Source organism: Haemaphysalis longicornis, unplaced genomic scaffold (assembly GCF_048455015.1).
Source record: "Haemaphysalis longicornis isolate Haplotype H1 unplaced genomic scaffold, Haemaphysalis longicornis Haplotype H1 scaffold_243, whole genome shotgun sequence".
NCBI classification, from domain to species: Eukaryota; Metazoa; Arthropoda; class Arachnida; order Ixodida; family Ixodidae; genus Haemaphysalis; species Haemaphysalis longicornis.
Genome location: NW_027526309.1, coordinates 86708 through 104551, shown reverse-complemented (window position 1 = coordinate 104551; position 17844 = coordinate 86708).

Here is a 17844-nt window from a genome sequence, read left to right as displayed (position 1 = left end):
TTGGCAACGTTAAAGGGAAACGTTGCAGAAATGTTCGGTCAACATTCTGTGCTACCAGGGATGCATTGTGGCTGAAATGACAATGGGCACCAAGTTAAACAAACCTTTCAGCCCGGCAAATCTGGAACCAAGTGCAAAAGCTGGAATTTTCCACCGTTAGATCATCATAAAACAGTGTACGCCACTTCTGCAACGACACGCGGCTAAATGCAACGTAAAAGAAACCAACAACACACTCCCATACCATGCGCGCCCGCCACAGAGGAAATTTTCAACCGCGCCGTGACGGCGTAGTGCGGCAAGAAAAGTTTGTTTACAGCCCTAGGTAAGATAAAGGCTCGTGTAGGGGCTAAGCGGCACCATTTAACAATGAAATGAAGCGGGCGCAGAGCCACAGGGACGAGTAAAGAAACAGCCTAATTTTGGCAACGTGTGGTACTGTTTTCCCGGTCGAGCGCCGCTGTCAGTCGCATGAATAGGTAGCGCACGCTCAGGCTTCATTAGGATACAAAGGCTGGACCACAGAACTCCAACGCAGCTGTATTTTTCATCTGGACAGCGACTACGGAATCCCGCGCTTAGCGAACCAACGACAAATATTCGCTCCCAGCGCAACGCGCCCAGCGTGTCACAAAGGTTGCTCGCGCCGGCATAGTTCGCGTCAGAAAGTTCATTCAAAAGCGTGGAACTTCACGTACCTTTTCTCCATTTGGACCGGTATTTCCGCATTGCGTGCACTGCGGCACGAAGCAATGCTCCGGCATTGTAGTCCATCACCAAGAGCGGTCAATGCCCGCCTTCTATGTTTTGCTGATTGGTTTCGGTTTCAAACGACCGTACCAAAATGGCGGACCTAGTTACTGGAGTTGACGTGAGATGGCGGGGCGCATTTTGCAAGCAAAAAAGAGATCCGGAAAGAGAAATTTTATGACAATAATAAAGGTAGTGCGTTGCTCTTTGAGGCGCGGGCTGGCTGCTTGAGAACTCGAACTTACATGAGCAAATATTCGTCACAGGATGAGACATGTGTTGTATGTGACAGGGATAAAGAAACAATCGACCACATAGTAATAGGATGCCAAAAGATTCAGCCGGATAGAATTGGGGAGAAAGTCCTACTTCCTGAGGCACTGGCCTCCGCAATCGATGGAAGCATTAACTGGTCAGCAGTAGGTATTACTAAGCAGCGGCTAGAGAATTGGTGGAAAAAAAGCAGGGAAGTCGATAAAATAACATCCCAGCCAGGGGTAGCGGCAGGGCAGAATTAAAAAGAAAGCCGAGTTGAGGGACTAAATTTAAATTCAAACAACTAAGATAGGCTAGATGGCGCACGCCGTCACCCCGATTCAAAGGGGAGGCCTTTAATCATCATCATCATCATCAGGGTCAATTGGTGCGAGAAGAGGTTGCTCGCCAGCTGTCTCTTCTGCCGTACACGGAACCGCCGCGCTCCCCACTTGCCGCTACTGTTCGAAACGTCATCCAAGAGCAGGTTGCCGAAGGACTCCCTTGTGTACGTCCGCATCCTCCTGTGGCCGCTCCTTTGACCTACGCCGACAACACCGCTAGATCATTTGCCGACGTCGCTGCGCCCAGGCCTTTCCACGACGCCGCGCCGACACCATATGTGAGGTCGCAGCGAGGTCCAGGATCAGCTTTCCCGTGGCCACCCCTCCCTTCACTGTGAAGCCATCGCCGCGTTCAGGATATCAAGCTGGCAATCCCTGGCGCACGGCCGACAACCGTCCCATCTGTTTTTCGTGTTGCATTCCGGGACACGTGGCTCGGTATTGCCGTCGTAACATGGTACCTCCGTTCCTCGCCGCCCACTCGTCCCCTGCTCGAGTCTGACCCGTCTGACCACCGCGACTTCAACAATCGTCGTTCCATGTCCCCACGGCGACGCTCTCTATCTCCTATGCGCCGCCGTCCTGCCTCCAGCGACGCGGAAAACTAGATGCCGCAGTTCTGGAGGCAAGAACTGTGTCGTCATCGAACTGCCGAAAACCTAACTTTTCACCATCTAATGTAATTGATGTCGCTGTCGAAGGTGTCGTCGCTACGGTCGCACTTATCGACACTGGAGCCGCCGTTTCGGTTATAGACGCAAAATTATGCCGCCGTTTAAAGAAAGTGACGACGCCACATTCGGAACTATCATTATGCACCGCTACCGCAGAACACACCCAGGTGAAAAAGGTGTCCATTTTCAGCTGGATTATGGAACTGGAAATATCTTCCAGCTGGGAAATATCCCAGCTAGAAATTTGCTTTCCAGCTGGAATATTTCCCAGCTGGAAGACATTTCCGGTTCCATAATCCAGCTGGAAACTCCGACTGGAAATTTCGCATTCCCAGCTGGAAATCTTGGACTTCCAGGCTGCATTTCCTGCTGGAAATATACGATTTCCTGCTGCATTTCCTGCTAGTATTTTTCAGGGCTCGGGTTACGTACCTACATGGAACGCACAGTACAGTGCAAAAAAAGAACATTGTACTAAGACAAAGTGCTTCCGTGTGAAGATAATGAACATGCAAGTACATCCGTATTTAAAAAATTAGAAAGAACAAACATTCTTACCTAAATTACTGCGAAAGAATGTCTACACAATGGCCATGCAAGCAGCAAGAAAACCAACACGAGTGGAAAGTACAGGAAAAGATTTTATTATGCATTAGGCAACTTAAAACAGGCAAATGTGCTGTTGGGCTAGTTGGTGCATGGCAACATACAAAAGAGAGAGCTGTAGGTGGACACAAACAAAAGCACAGTTGCTTGTCTACCTTTCTGTGTGTGTGTGCACAGTTTCAGTGCTTCATTTTGTATACAGGCCCTGATCTGTTCTTACAAGCAGTAAAAAGACAGGTAATGAACAAGTCCTACCTTCGCAGTAACGGGAACAGCAAACGTCAAAACTCGATGCGAGATAAACGCACAATGAAACCGTGGCGATGACTGCACTTCCAATCGTCTTAGAACAACGACGGTGCGGAGCGCAAATCGACCTCTTCATTGTCCACCACGGCAGTGACGAGTAAGGCCTGCACGCCTTCTCGGTAATTAGGAGCCCTGCAGACCTCCATCCACAGTACCGGGCTACACAATGTGCGCACTCCCTGAATTAAAAAGCCGCCTTGGTGCAGCACACTTTCTAAAGATGTAATTAATCTTGTTGACTCGTTTCTTAACGCGTGTGATGCTTACAGCTAGCCATGGAGGAAGAAAAAGTTAGGAGACGGCATGACGTCACGCAACTAGCCTTCGCAAGCCCAGGTCCGTTGAAGCCGCTCCCTCCGCCGTTTCCCTTTCTCAAGCCGCCGCAGTCGGCCCAGCACGTGACCTCCATGGTCGGGTGGGCCGGCGGCGGCGGCGGTCTCCGACTCCGGCGCATCTCTCGTGTTTCGTTGGCGGTAGCTGTTCCCCGTCCTTCCTGCATTTGTCTGCTCGGCGATCTCATTCCCGCGTGCGGGCAGGAGTGCCGCGTACGTGCGGAAGACAAAAGCCGTGGGAAAAAAAAAACCAACATATAGCAGGCTTCGCGACAACGGGCCGCAGAGCAGTTTCGAGAAGACGAAATTGAAGAGAGCGCGGCAGCCCATACAGCGGCGGGGTCACGTGGTGCAGTGACGCCTGGGCCGACTTCGATTTTACTTTTTATGTATAGGCTTCACGTTTCTCCCGCGGCGCCGTCTCCTAACTTTTTTCTTCCTCCATGCAGCTAGCTAACTTGACCGCCATTTTGCACAAACTTTGATTGGCTTGACGTGTCTTGACTTGGCTTTAAAAAAGACTTCGGATGAAATGTATTTTTTTCGTATCGGGGCATAGCCTCCTATATAACCTACTGTGCCTGCTCTATCGCCCCGAGAAGAGAGAGAGCAGTGATTTGGTGGAAGAAAGGAAAAGAAAGTGCACTGGGGATATTATTGAGCTCAGCAGGGAGCTCACCTGCATACAACCCAGTGCGGTGTCGCCCACAAGAGAGAGATACGTTGTGAAGGCTTCTATGACAACGCAAGTGGGAGTGGCCTTCTGTTCGAAGCGCGATCTGGGACGCTGCGAACAAGGCGGTGGCAGGTGTCATGTGGGACGGCGGAGAGCGCCATCTGTGAACTCTGTGGCGAAGAAGAGGAGTCGACTGAACACGTCGTGCTGTCCTGCCCACGGCTGGAGCCCAAACAGCCCAGTGGGGTGTCGCTGTAGCAGGCATTGGGGTTCGGACAGACTGGGCCGTCAGGGGGCGCGGCGGCTACTAGTGATGGACGTGATCATGGACGTGATAGAGCAGCAGTGACGGCCATCATCGACCGGACTAAGCGTAGACTGGAGGTGTGGAGGAGCCGGACAATGGCGTGGGTGGGAAACAATAGGGGTGGGGGGCCAGGTGCAGAAGTGTAATCAACCTGCTATGACACTCACGGGTGTTCTCGGGGAGTGTCAACCCGTTTCAAAGGGGTATAGCTACAAATCCAATCCAATCCAAAAAAAGGGGAGGGGAAGAGGGGATAAAAGACTTGGGAGGAGGTTAGGGGTGGAAAGAAAAGTCGTGAAAGAGAAAGACACGAAGAAAAGAGAGAGAGAGAGAGAGAGAGAGAAGAAAAGAAAAAAAAGAAAAGAGGGGGGGGGGAGGGGCATTACATAGGCGATAGCGGCACGAGTGTTCGGCGCGAGTGTTTGTTCAGTAGCCTCAGCTACAGGCGCTGGGTTAGTCCAGTGGCCTCGAGGAATGCCAGGAGGTGGCTGAACACTTCACGACGGGAGCTGGCAGGACCCGTCGGGAACAGCAGGTCCTGCAGGTTGTGTCTGGGTCGTCCGAGACGCTGGAGTGCAGCCTGCAGCACTGCTCTGTGGGCTGCGTGCTCGGGGCAGGACAGGAGCAGGTGCTCCAGCGTCTCGGGTTCGGGGCAGTCGGCACAGGCGGGGGAGGCGCGTCGTCCTTGGTGGTGCAGCAGGGCCGCCACCTCGCAACAGTTGAGGCGCGCATCCGGAGCAGCAGGCTCCGGACGTCCCTGGTGAGGCGCCCTGGCAAAACAGGCGGGGCCTGTCCAGAAACTACTCGGGGGTCCGGGTGTCTGGTCAGGGCCATTCGGGCCAGGATTTGGCGTGGGGCGTCAAACGCCGTCACGTCCTGGGAGGCGGGGGTACCTGGCTGGTGGGCACCCTTGGCCAGAGCGTCGGCCGCCTCATTGCCCGGGATGCCCATGTGGGCCGGCAGCCAGTGTAGCTGCACAGTGCAGCCGCGAGAGGCCATCGCGTGCAGCTTGGCCACCAGCGACCGCTCCACGTGTCCACTGGAGCTGCCCGGTTGGTCAGCCGACTGCAGCCGCAGGAGGGCTGGCCGGGAGTCCGTGAGGACGAGGGCTTTGCAGTCTGGGCCTGCCCGCTCGAGCAGCAGGTCCGCGGCCAGGTGCAGGCCGGCCAGCTCCGCGGTGGTGGACGAGGCGGGGAAGGGCAGGCGGCACACCCGGCTTGCGCCAAGTGCCGGGGCAGTGCAGGCGGCTGCCGCGTTGCCCGTGCGGGGGAGCACCGACCCATCCGTGAAGACGTGGAGGCTGGCGTTGTTCTTCAGCAGGTCAGCCACCTCCTGGTAGATGGCCTGGTGCGGAGTGGCCCTCTTGCTGCGCACCCCAAGCAGCTTGGTGTTGATGTCTAGGGCCTCTCCTGTGCCGGGTGGTGGAGGCTCCAGAGGGGGTCGCTGCGGCACCACGATGTCATCCTCATAGATTTGCAGCAGCATGCCCATCTGTGAGTTTGGACGGGCACGGAACCGGTGCAGCAGGGCGGCCCCGTCCGGGCTTTTTTGCAGGCGGTCAATATGGCGCAGGCCTGCCTGGAAGGCCCGTAGCTCGATTGGCCAAGTGGCTGCCTCGGTGTACGTGGCCGCCACAGGAGATCGGCGTGGGAGGCCCAGGCAGAGCCGGATGGCCCGGCGTTGGTCGAGCTCGAGCGCCTTCCACCGCAGCTGCTTCAGGTTGGCGAGGGGCAGCGCGTACAGCACAGCCGAGGAGGCTGTATCGCCCCGAAACCCATTGCAGCAGCCCGTTCACTGTGGGGGCGCCAAGTTCCCAGGTTTTTCGATGGCCATGCAGATGCGAACTACTGTTTCAGGCGGAGGTGAACTGAAACGCCCCTCGGCATCGTCTGCTACACGAAGGCGTCTTCCAGCTACAAAAGTCCGCAAAACGGCGAGCTTGAACTTCATGAGCCAGTATTAAAGACCAAAGCTTTGTGGGTGGCGTCGCAGAACTACTAAACTGCGTTCAGTGCCCTGTTACCGCCTGCACGCTCGCCCTTTTGGATTCGCTACGGCAGTTTCCCAACAAAATGTATACATGACCTAATGGTTGTCACTGCGATAAGAGCCAGTTAACTTTTCTCCCGCTGATAAGTGAAAAATAATGATTCTAGATGCGATGTTTAGTGATAATTGAGTCATACTAATTAAATTTTGTTTCAAGAAGTCCAAACAGTTGAGCTCCCCTTTTTTACTTACGAGTCCATGAAGTCTTGTTCTGCAGCTAATATTTTTTAGGGTCCCCGAAAGGGTACGCGCCCACCCTCCTCCATTCCTTCCCTATTTCTCCGTCGCTGCTGCTCCAGGAATTGTTGCCATCGCGCATCTAGTAGATATATTGACGACGCGGTGATCGGCAATGCCTGGCTGCTGCGCAAAGAATGACGACTTCAAGCTTTTAGCTCAAGGCGATGCTCAGTATTTGAGAGCCCCTATATACGCTTAGGATAAACATTCAGCATGCACTTGTTTCTCCTCGGTACATTCATTCTTCCCTCACCAATCACATACCGAATAACCGATCAATTCCCATTGGGTCACAAACCCACTAGTAAATTCACCCGTAACATTTCTGGCTGAATCGAGGGAAACGCAGGAAAAAAAATCTTTCGCGTTAAGTTATTTACGAACGAACAAGGTAGCCCGAGAAAGACCATCTCTTTTATAATTACACTGGTAAGTTCTAGCGTCACCCTAGCTAGATGGTTTTATTTCTAGCCTCGTGAATTTCAATACATTTTCTGTTCAAACAGGAGTTGTTCGTCCGTGCTGAAGCCAGAGTCACCTTTATACAACCCGTATTTTTTTGTTTGCAAAGGGCCGTGACAGCTTTTTAAACCACTCATTGTTGCAAGGTGTGTAAACAAATGTTGACTGTGCCCTCGCCAACACAGGATAACATGGGATTAGGGCGCCACCAGAGAGAACGGCGGAATTTCTGGCACTGAGCAGGCACAAGCCTGGAGAGTTTGATACTAAATATAGTTTGATACTAAAATATAATAGAGGGAAATATAGTTTGGAGAGTTTGATACTAAAATATACTAGAGGGAAATCTGGCGCCACTGTCTAGGGGAGCCGCGCTTCAGCGAGCTTGCCGTCATGTACCGGGCGGGCACTATGGTCCCTACCATACGGGCACGGGACGCTCTCTCCGGCCATCAACAGATTGAGGTCGTGACGACACAGCCAAAAGTCACGTGATAAAGACATTTTCGTCACTTCCTGGGCCGTGGACCTTTTTTTTTGTTGTTTTTACTTTTATCACAAAGGCACTGCGCTTCAACGTTACTGACGTTACTGCGCACAGCACCGAGAAGCTATGCACTGCGGTAAGGTGTTTTTTTATCACTATTGCGCAAGTGCGCCCTTCTGCAGCGGTGGGTTCGCTTTGGCGTTTTGTTTGATGCCCGAGTTCCTGTCAACGTAGCCGCTGTGGACAGTGCTTACACGATTGTCAAGTGTTGCGTCGAGCTGTTGAGTTCCTGTCAACGTAGCCGCTGTGGACAGTGCTTACACGATTGTCAAGTGTTACGTCGAGCTGTTGGTTGATGAACGCGTCGCGTATCTGCTGTAAGCGTGTTGCTCATGTTGCCTCTTCGGCAGTCACTGACTCCACCATAACTCCGTTGTAGTACCAGTACCAGGCCCATAAAAAGTTTGGATGACCGATATCGTACTGCACCAAAACAAAACAAAAAAAAAGTGTCGCGGCAGGGCGGTGAACTCGAGCATTCGTGTGTGATAGATTCATCAGACCTTGGGTACAGTCTTTGCCAGTAACGTTGTGAGAGGGGGGGTGTTGTGGGTTCGAACCTCCTCCGAAAGTTTTCCGGGCAGCGCTTAAGCGAGAATTCGTGTTCCCTTGGGCAAAACTCCTGCCTTCCGATAGCCCATAACCCCTTCTGAAAAAAAAATTATGGCTACGGCCCTGGTCTTTGCTGATGCTTGCTTGCAACTGCGTGCTTTAATTTTTATTGGTCTAAACGAACAGGCACGTGCGGAAGCGAGCCAATCTTTGCTTTCCACAGCACGAAGTCCTAGCTAGGCTAGGTGCAGTGAGGTGCCAAAGACATTGTGGACACTGCGGACGAACGAAAAATGTTTTAATGTTGGCTTCATGCTTTTCAGTACTTGGTTGGGGATTATGAGTGCTCCATTTTAAATCACTCTCTTCCGTGAAGATTGCTGTACTAGCATTCATGCCTAGCACTTGAACTGAATGTCTGCATTGGCGAGAAGGAGAGGGCATGAGCAAGCAATTTACCACACACGCGAGTGCTGAGTGGGTCACGTCTTACATATCTGTCATTGCAGCTATGTAGTTTTTTTTCTGTTGTGTCCAACCAATGCACCCAAATAGCCAGTACATGGATTGTGTTTGGCGTCTGCATCCTACAAAACATTCCTCCATTCATGCATCGTATGTCATAAAATTCTTCCGTTAAATGCACACTCTACGGTGGCGGAGCTGCCCAAAAGCGGAGCAAACCGTTAGAAAGTTCACCTGGTGCCTTGCGAATTTCATCTGATTGATCGATTGTAGGGTTTAACGCGCCGACCAGTGATTTCCCTACACCCCCCCTAGGGGGTGTGTAGACCCCCCCTAGATTTTCTGGACACCCCCCCTTGAATCCCCAAATTTCACTCTTGTCAGTCCTTGCATGTACCTTTTTCAGTATCGATCTGCGCATGCGCGGGTTGCCCGTCTGCTATTCTTGGCAGTAGCCTCGGGCAAAATAAACAAAAGTGCTTGCTGTTAGCTTTGCTTGCTTGCTGCTTGTTAGGCTTGCTGTTAGCGTTGCACGTATTTATTTCCTTTTTTTCGACAGCTCGTGGCAAGTTCGTATGTGCACACAAAAAAGGCTTTCAAAGGAAAGGGGCAAAGTGGTTTGAGGCTGACCACGCTGTGAGCACATTGCTACCAGCCAGGGAGTAGCGAAAAGCGCTACGGAAGCTAATCCTGGCGTTTTAATAAATCGGGAGCGTACAATCGGTGCCTGATTTATAAGTGCAGCATAATTCGTGTACTACCTAAACATTGTTTCAAGAACTAAAATTTCGTCACTGGCCCTGGTAACAAGTTCGAAAATGTCCTTATACGTTGAAAAATGGCGAGAAATTAAAAAAAAAAACTGAATACGGACCTTTCATGGTAAAAAATGAATTTCTCTAAATTTGTTTTTTTCTTAGATTGAATAGAAAGCACCGCCTCTCAGGTGTATATATATATATATATATATATATATATATATATATATATATATATATATATATATATATATATATAGAAAATGAAAAACGTACGTCACGGGGATGAGCGTTTGGTTAACAGACGTCTAATATTTAACTAGTGGGACAAAAAAAAAACAGCTTTTTCTAGTTTTCTAGTTCTAACCAAAAACGCGTTTTGAAGAGAATGGTGCTTTAGGAGGGCACCTTAACTTGAAAATATTTGCTTCTATTAAAAGCTATTCCAATAAAACAGATACAAAAGCAGAATTTCATATTCTCGCACCGCTGGTGTGGCTGGTCTCTACAAAAACTCCTATAAGAAATAAAACTAGGAGGGTTGCAGGCTTTTAGTTCAGGCATTTTGTTCCTACTTAAGACCGCATTTGTTTAGTGGTAGCAAATATGATTTCATTTCATACCGAGTGCCTATAGCATGGCAGAAAAAAAAGGATGCAGCAGCAGCAACTCGGACAAGCTGTTTTGATACCACAGAAGTGGCAGGCTTCATCCATCTTGCACAAGAACTGAACCGATGGCTGTTTAATAAGTGGATGCCCTTCCCTGGTTTACTTGGCTTCCTTTGCATTCTGGCTGCCTGTTTGTGGAATTTATCTATGCGTATTCTAATTCCTGTGTGGTGGTAGTGTTGTTCCTCACAACAATATTGTAGTAATGATGTGCACTGTCTGACCTTTTAAATAAAGCCAAGGTGTTGGTTGCATACATAGTAGGGCTGGGCTTTGGTTAAAAGTTTTAATCCGATTAACTGGCTAGCTTTAATATTAATTAATCAATTAATTGGTAGCATTGGTTTTAAAAGAAAAATGGCCAAAAATAATATCTTAATGATATCCATACAATAATAATAAAATGCTTCTCCGCCCTATCAGTTTTAATCGCTGTCATATCTGGGCATACTTGCATTGTTTTCTGTTGTAACGTCAGGCGGGTTATTTGAACACAAATATGGTCCTCAACATGCACACAATTTCAATGCGGCACTCCTGTATCGGTTTGCTCACATGACTTCAACCGATTAAAAAATTAATCGCAACTAAAGCATTAATCTGAAAGTTGGTCGATCAATCGCCCACCCTTCATACGCAGTCCATTCAAAAGCACCACATAACATTCAACGAGCCGCAATTTGTGCCTTTCGTAATTTGCACTGGGAACAAAAATTAAAATTTGCCACAATATGCTGCAAACACTTCAAACACAGGAATGTAAAAGGGATCAGCAGCACTTTCCTTTCAGTGGGTGTGTTGATAAGAGCTGAATTGTTTTTGAACCACCTTCACCAGTTATAAGGGGACAGTGCATTCCCATTAGGTGAAGCGAGTCACTGAATGAAGATATTTACTTGCTTTAAGGGCACTGCATGCAGTTTTTGTTTCTCTTCTAAGAAAGCCTTTGCACTTTATTGAGTATAGAAGCCACACCTCTATGCATGATAGTTTTGATATAGATACAGTGCTGTTACCTAACTCTGTGCATGTGATGTCGGCTCAGTAAAAACTTCACTGAAACAAACATTAAAGCCAATGTGTTCCGAGGCCCTGTTGCACCCAACACTGACTCTTTTTTTTTTTTCAGAATATTCAATTGCAATAAAAAGTTGTGCCCAAACAGCCTCGTATCTTTTCCAATTTCTTTTGTGCATTATACTACTCACTTTTTCTCCATAGATGTTAACTCTGGATGGCTAGTTGGTATCACTTGAAGCTTACAGCCTAATTATTAGGTGAAGCCATGCAGACTTTTAGTGCGTGGTGTTCTGGATCTCTCATGTAACTGACCGATGTGAACTTTTGGGCGACTTCACACGTGTAAAGTGCAAAATTTGGATGAGAGTCAAAGAAGGATGACATGAACAAGTGCTATTTCCAACTAGGATTTATTGGCAAGATACATTCGCATATATACAGTAGAGCACTGCACGGGCCGGGCTCAGGCTCGACGCCACGGGCAAGGCTCGGGCTTGAATTCATAGGCCCGGCCGTTAATAGTTCCGACATGAAGTGTAGATAAGTGCATAAAATTGAATATTCTGAATATACTTTTACGCGCTTCTTGATGTTAGTTGTACACATTGTTTTAAAAACGTGTTTTGCTAGGGCTGATAGTCACTATACTCTAGCTTTAATGACATTTCATGAACTGCATCAAGATTTTATATTTTGGTGTATAGCATATGAAAGATACGGTTACAAGGAATGCCCTAGCGGGGAAGGAATTAATTAAGCCACCCTGTAGCTGTGCACCTATGTCTATGTACGTGTGTTTTAGATGCCGAACCAATCTAAATGCGGCTGCCGTGGCTGGAAATCAAACTCGCGTGCTAGAGAAGCGCCACCGCTTAACGACTCCAGGGAAAATATTTCAACGCACGCACATACTCGTGGATTCAAATGGAGAGCAAGAAATTTCATTAATACCAACTTGTGACCGAAACAACCACATGAAGTTGCCAAGAGTCTGGTCATCAAAGGTGATGGTGTCTCTCGTGTAAGAACACGAGCTATTATTACGCCCATGTGGCGTGAACTGCAGACGGTGTGAGCTAAACTATGTGTACTTGTAAAATCTTATTTTTTGCGTTACAATTCAGGGCGTGCTTGTACAGACTAGATGCTCTGTCTGATTTCCCGCTACGCAGACACTCGACCAAATATAAACAAATTTTCTTCAACGTTTAAGACCAGGCCTGGTCACACACGCGGGCCTGGCGCGCACGCACGCACGCACGCACGCACGCACGCGCGCGCGCACGCACGCGCACACGCACACGCACACGAACACGCACACGCACACACGCACACGCACACGCACGCACACGCACACACACACACACACACACACACACACACACACACACACACACACACACACACAAAAGACCGTGCCCGGGCTGGGCAAGGGCTTGAGATGACGGGGCCAGGCCTGGGCTTGAAACGGGGCCCGGGCTAGCCTCACTTATGAATGCCCAGGCCCGGGCCCGGGCTCGGCGTTACAGTCCCGGACTTCACAAAGCAGGCTCGGGTGCTGGGGCCTTAAAATTAGGAACGTGCAGTGCTCTAATATACAGGCAAAATTTTGACACGAGGCAGAGGAGGATGACCGAAACAAGTGCAACAAAGTATTACTGCTAAAGTACAATCCTGTACATAGAAAAACCATGTGCACATCAGTAAAAAAAGCAAATTCCAGCACACAAAACAGTCGTGCACAGGCACATAACATTTGTGACACAGCTCATGCCCTGATATCCAAATATAACTAGAGATCGAAACGTTAGGCAAAATGCCCATTTTTTTTCCCTGGAGTCCCTGTAAAGTTTATTCAACCATAAGCACAAACTACAGGAATCGAAATTTAATCAACTGTTGATTGTGCCTATAAGGGCTTATATTTAGATTCGTGCCTATATTGGCTTTTTGTTGCCCTAAAAATGCCTTTTTAGGCTTGCCGAGTCCATTTTACGTAACGTGTTGCCCCAAAACATACCACCAGAGTCCACTCTTTAGAACCTATACCTGCTATCAATGTGCAAAGACATTATGAAAATTTATGACTTAGTGACTCATGTATGTGGATTTCAGTGGACAGAGTGTTAAATGTGTCCAGATCGAAAAAGTGTGAGGGCCACTCCAACTAGACACCTTTGGAGAGAAACTTCCTCTCGGAAACAGTGCAAAGAAGGGAGCAGATGCATCGGCAACTTTGGGGGCAGAGATTTTTGAGTCTTAAGAAAGCAGAAGGACCTGAAGGCAGTAATTGGGCAAAGAGTCTGGTATGGCGAGGGGAAAATGTGGTTGGCAAAGTGGTTAGAAACATTCAGGCTGTGTCTTTGCAATCACCGGATGGAAATATTGAATAGTGACCATGAATATGCTGGAAGACACGAAGCATCTTCCTGTCCAGTGCTTTACTGCGCTGATTGAGCTGGTGTACACGTGTTCCTGCGTTGAGCATTTGCAGTTTTGACAGCACAACGCACAGTTGAGAGTTCAAAGGCAATTGGAGTGACAATAGCATGAGTGCAGGTGACTATTGACATCTCGATGGGGAAGGCTCGCATAAATGACTCGTCCTTCTCTCAGTGGAATGGCTGCTTCTATGGGCAACCATAGTGGGTCTCAGAAATAGTATTCATGGGTGTAAAACGCCATGGGAAAAGGTGTTTTGGTCAGGGAAGGCTTGCCATAAAAATAAGAGTACAGCGCTATGACCACTCACAGCTGGATGAACTTCGCTTTGCTATCATTTATAAAGTTTGTGACGATGCCGAGCTGGGTGTGTTCCTGCACTAAGGAAACAGAGAGACAAGAAAATACCATGACACAACGCAAGGTACTAACCGCTATACCATCACGGCAGTCCTGGAGGACTTGAAGCCACTGGCCACAATACCCCGCAGCTGCCAGACATAGCCAACACATCAGAACCATGGACCACCCTATCATTAACGGATCCTAAACCCGATCCCCAAACACAAAACAGGCGGAAATCTGCAAAACAACACCAGAAACGGTCTTGCCACCCTAATACACTCAGCATCTACACTGACGCATCTAAAACAGAATCCAGCACAACTTCGGCGTGGCATATACCGGCATTTAACTTCAATAGCGTTCATTCCTTGCCACCAGATACCACCATTAAAGGGGCAGAACTAGAAAATATCATCCTCTTACTTCGTCACATGGTTCATAACATATCATATTTTTCCATGTACAAACTCATACACAGTCATACAGATAGTCGGGAAGCTTTCCTGGAATGTCGCCATCAACTATCATACAGCCTACGAGTTAAGAAGATCCAAGAACTCAAGAGCATCCTTCATCAACAGAACATCGACGTCACCATCACGTGGGTGCCCGGCCATGCCGGAATCCCCGGCGGAAATGAGGCGGCCCATTTGGCGGCACGTGCATTGTTCACAACCGTGCCCCGAGCCAGCTGGACGCCTTCGGACTGCGATTATGACCCTGACGAGCACCGGACCGCCATCAAACAACAACGGAAAGGCTTTCTCACCTCCCTGGTCAACCACACTCTCATTCCCAAGTCGTATTCTCGCTCTCAACAAGTCCGCCTCAGACAGCTAATGACAGTTACCAACCTTTCCCCTGCAAAACGACAACAGTTTTTTCATTCGTCACCTAATCAAGGCATGTGTATCCCCTGTGAAATTCCGGACACCACTGAACACATTATTCGGACATGCCCTCAATTTCAAACTGAAAGACAGGTTCTCCTAGACACCCTTCCGGCTAACTTACGACCGAATTCGTTAAATGATCCCCTGCATCCATCCTACCTACCTAATTTAGCGAAGGCAGTGTGGGACACTCCGGCATTTTATATCCCGACCCACTATTTTTCCCTTGCTATTTCCCACCCATACCCGTCGTGAACCTTAACTTATCGCTACCCCTAAGGGTGTCTGATGCACTAGCAAGAGACCCCTGGGTGTTTTTTCTACATTTCAATAAACGTTGAAAAAAAAATACCACGACACTGCAAATGGCTTATCTGTTAATATTCTCGTCCTTTACCGTCATTAGGTGCAATTAGGCCAGGTAGGGCAGTTACAGCTGCAGGAGCTGCATATAACAAAGGCTGATCACCACTGGCTGCCTGCGAGGTGCAGTTATCAAACTTTACATGCCTTCAGCTTCCCACTGATTTACGATTTAAAGTTTGCTCTTTTCACCAGTTAGGCAATGTAAAATAGTATGTGAGGCACTTGTATTTGGAAGCCCGCATCATACAGCTGCCTGCAAAAATTGCTGCCCGTGCAAGCATCGCACTCAGCCACCAAGAGCGCAGACATCAAGGGCTTTATCAAGCTTGGCTAATCTCGCCTTTACCACAAAACAAATTGTCCGTTAGTGGGACTGACCTCTTCAGCTTCAGCTTTCATTAAAGGTTTTCTCTCTCTCTCTCTCTCTGTCACCGTGGAATTTGTAGATATACGAGAACACAGTGAACTCGACCACGTCTCATTTTCGCATTTACCTGTCGCCGAAATAACAAGCCGAATGTGGTACGTCCAGCTTGGCACCCCAATGCACACAATCATTTCCACATCACTGAATTCGCTGCATCACAGCACGGCATATCCTCGCTTGGTGAACTCTTTTGCTGCATGTTGTTGCTGACGGCAACGTGACTTGTATACTTGCAGGATATGGGCGCGCACAACTAGTGGTGTCACACTTCGTCCTAGATTCTTCAGGGAAAAGATCGGTGTCGTCGTGTTGTCGCCGTTTCACCTGCGAGGGCTCAAGGTGACGGCTTCATTCGTGAGCTGGCTCAAAGAAGCAGAACACGACGCCGAGGGAGACTTCGACGATACACTTCAACATATCACGCGGGTATCATCTACGTTGAAAGAAACCAACTCGGGCACAGAACAAATTCCCAGGGGCAAAATGACGCAATAACAATAATAAAAAAGCAAACAAACGGCGAAGCGACCGTAGCGCACACACACAGTGCCTTTGGCAATCGCCTTCGCATGCTTTGGCTGAACCCTTGGGTGAAACTAAAGGAAGTGACGGCTACGTTGACAGAAACTCTATCATCAAACAAACGCCAAAACGAACCTACCGCTGCAGTTGGGCGTACTTGCGCAATAGTGATAAAAAAACACCTTACCGCAGTGCATAGCTTTTTGATGCTACGCGATAAAAGTAAACACAACAAAAAAGCCCACGGCTCAGGAAGTGACGAAAATGTCTTTATCACGTGACTTTTGGCTGTGACGTCACGACCTCGATCTGTTGATGGCCGGAGAGAGCGTCCCTACGGGCACGTTCCACTTGTCCTTGGCGTGGCTCACGAACCGGCTTTATTAGCGCAAGTTTTGTTTTCTAACAATGCGGGACCAGACTAAAAGGGAACGCATTACACAATGGGTTCGGAACGCAAGAACGTTCACGTTTTTTTTAAGACATCTATGGCAACTTGGAGGTAGATAAGAAGCCTTGTGACCTTTTAATTCATTATATTTTTAAGGGGTAACCAAATAAAGCGATAATTGAAGCGACGCTACAAACCTGACTGATTGGGTATTAAACTGGTTACGGTGTTGCTGTCGCCGTCACTCACTTCTGCCTCGTCAGACGCGCAGATGCGAGCGGAACCGACGGAGAAGCCCACTGGCAGTGTAATTACTTTGTCGCTCGACAATATCTTTACATCGCTCAAGAAAATAATGAAACGAAAACTTCATTTATAGAGCCAGAATAATACATCCGTGTAACTCTTATACTGCACACGAGTCTTGCTTCAACGCATGCTGAACGTCGTGAACATGCAGTGGGAGCACGACCGCTTGTTCGGAAAACACAAAGCCGGAAAGAGGATAGCTAGAACTGGCGTCACACAAATGGAAGAACATGTATGTGGCCACTTAATTCTTCACAAGAATTACCACTAAGCAGCCCTCATGCGCACCGATTGTTTATAAGGTACTGTCTATTATCCCGGCAACCGGCAGAATTACCGTCAGAAATTTCTCACGGCAGTCGCTTCTTATTGGCTAAGCACACTACGCGGAGATTCAATCTGATAAATATCTCCCATTTTAGCCTCGTCTGCGGCTGCCCTGTAGCTCTGTGGTATAGCGCTCGGTTCAACGCGGGGAGGCTCAGGTTCGAGTCCGACTTTGGGATGTTTTGCTTTTTTAGCTTTCGGAATTTTTTGGTCATCGTGATTTTGTTAGTGCTTTTATTACTCTGGTTTTTGCTATATCAAGAGATCGACGCACAGGACTTCTAGAATTAGTTGAATTATGTTCATCACAGGTTGTGTTTTGTGTCGCAGGGCTGGGTTAGATTAGGTATGTTGCAGTTTGGCAGGATTTGGGTAGGTTATGACGCGTTCAGTTAGGTTACGTAAGGTTCGGTCTGGTTATGTTACGTTAGAGAGTTTTAGCATAGCGTGCTCCGTCCGCTAACACTACGGCGGCGGGTAGCGGGGCGCGACTGGGGAGAGCAAATTTGTCACGGTGGGGTGGATTAGTTCCGCGCGGCCTGCCTTCGCCATGCCCGCTCTTTCCCTCCGCTGAGGGGCAACCTCCTCGCACTCCCCGCGCGCGCATGCGCAGTCTGGTCCCGCTACCCGCATATCGGTACCGTGTTTGCGTTACCGTTTACCGTATGAGTGCACAGCGCGAGAGTTACCGCGAACGGTAACTTACCGGCACAGGCTTCACCGTCGCCGGCGGCTTCCGGTAAACGTTACCGTTTACCGTATGAGTGCACAGCGCGAGAGTTACCGCGAACGGTAACTTACCGGC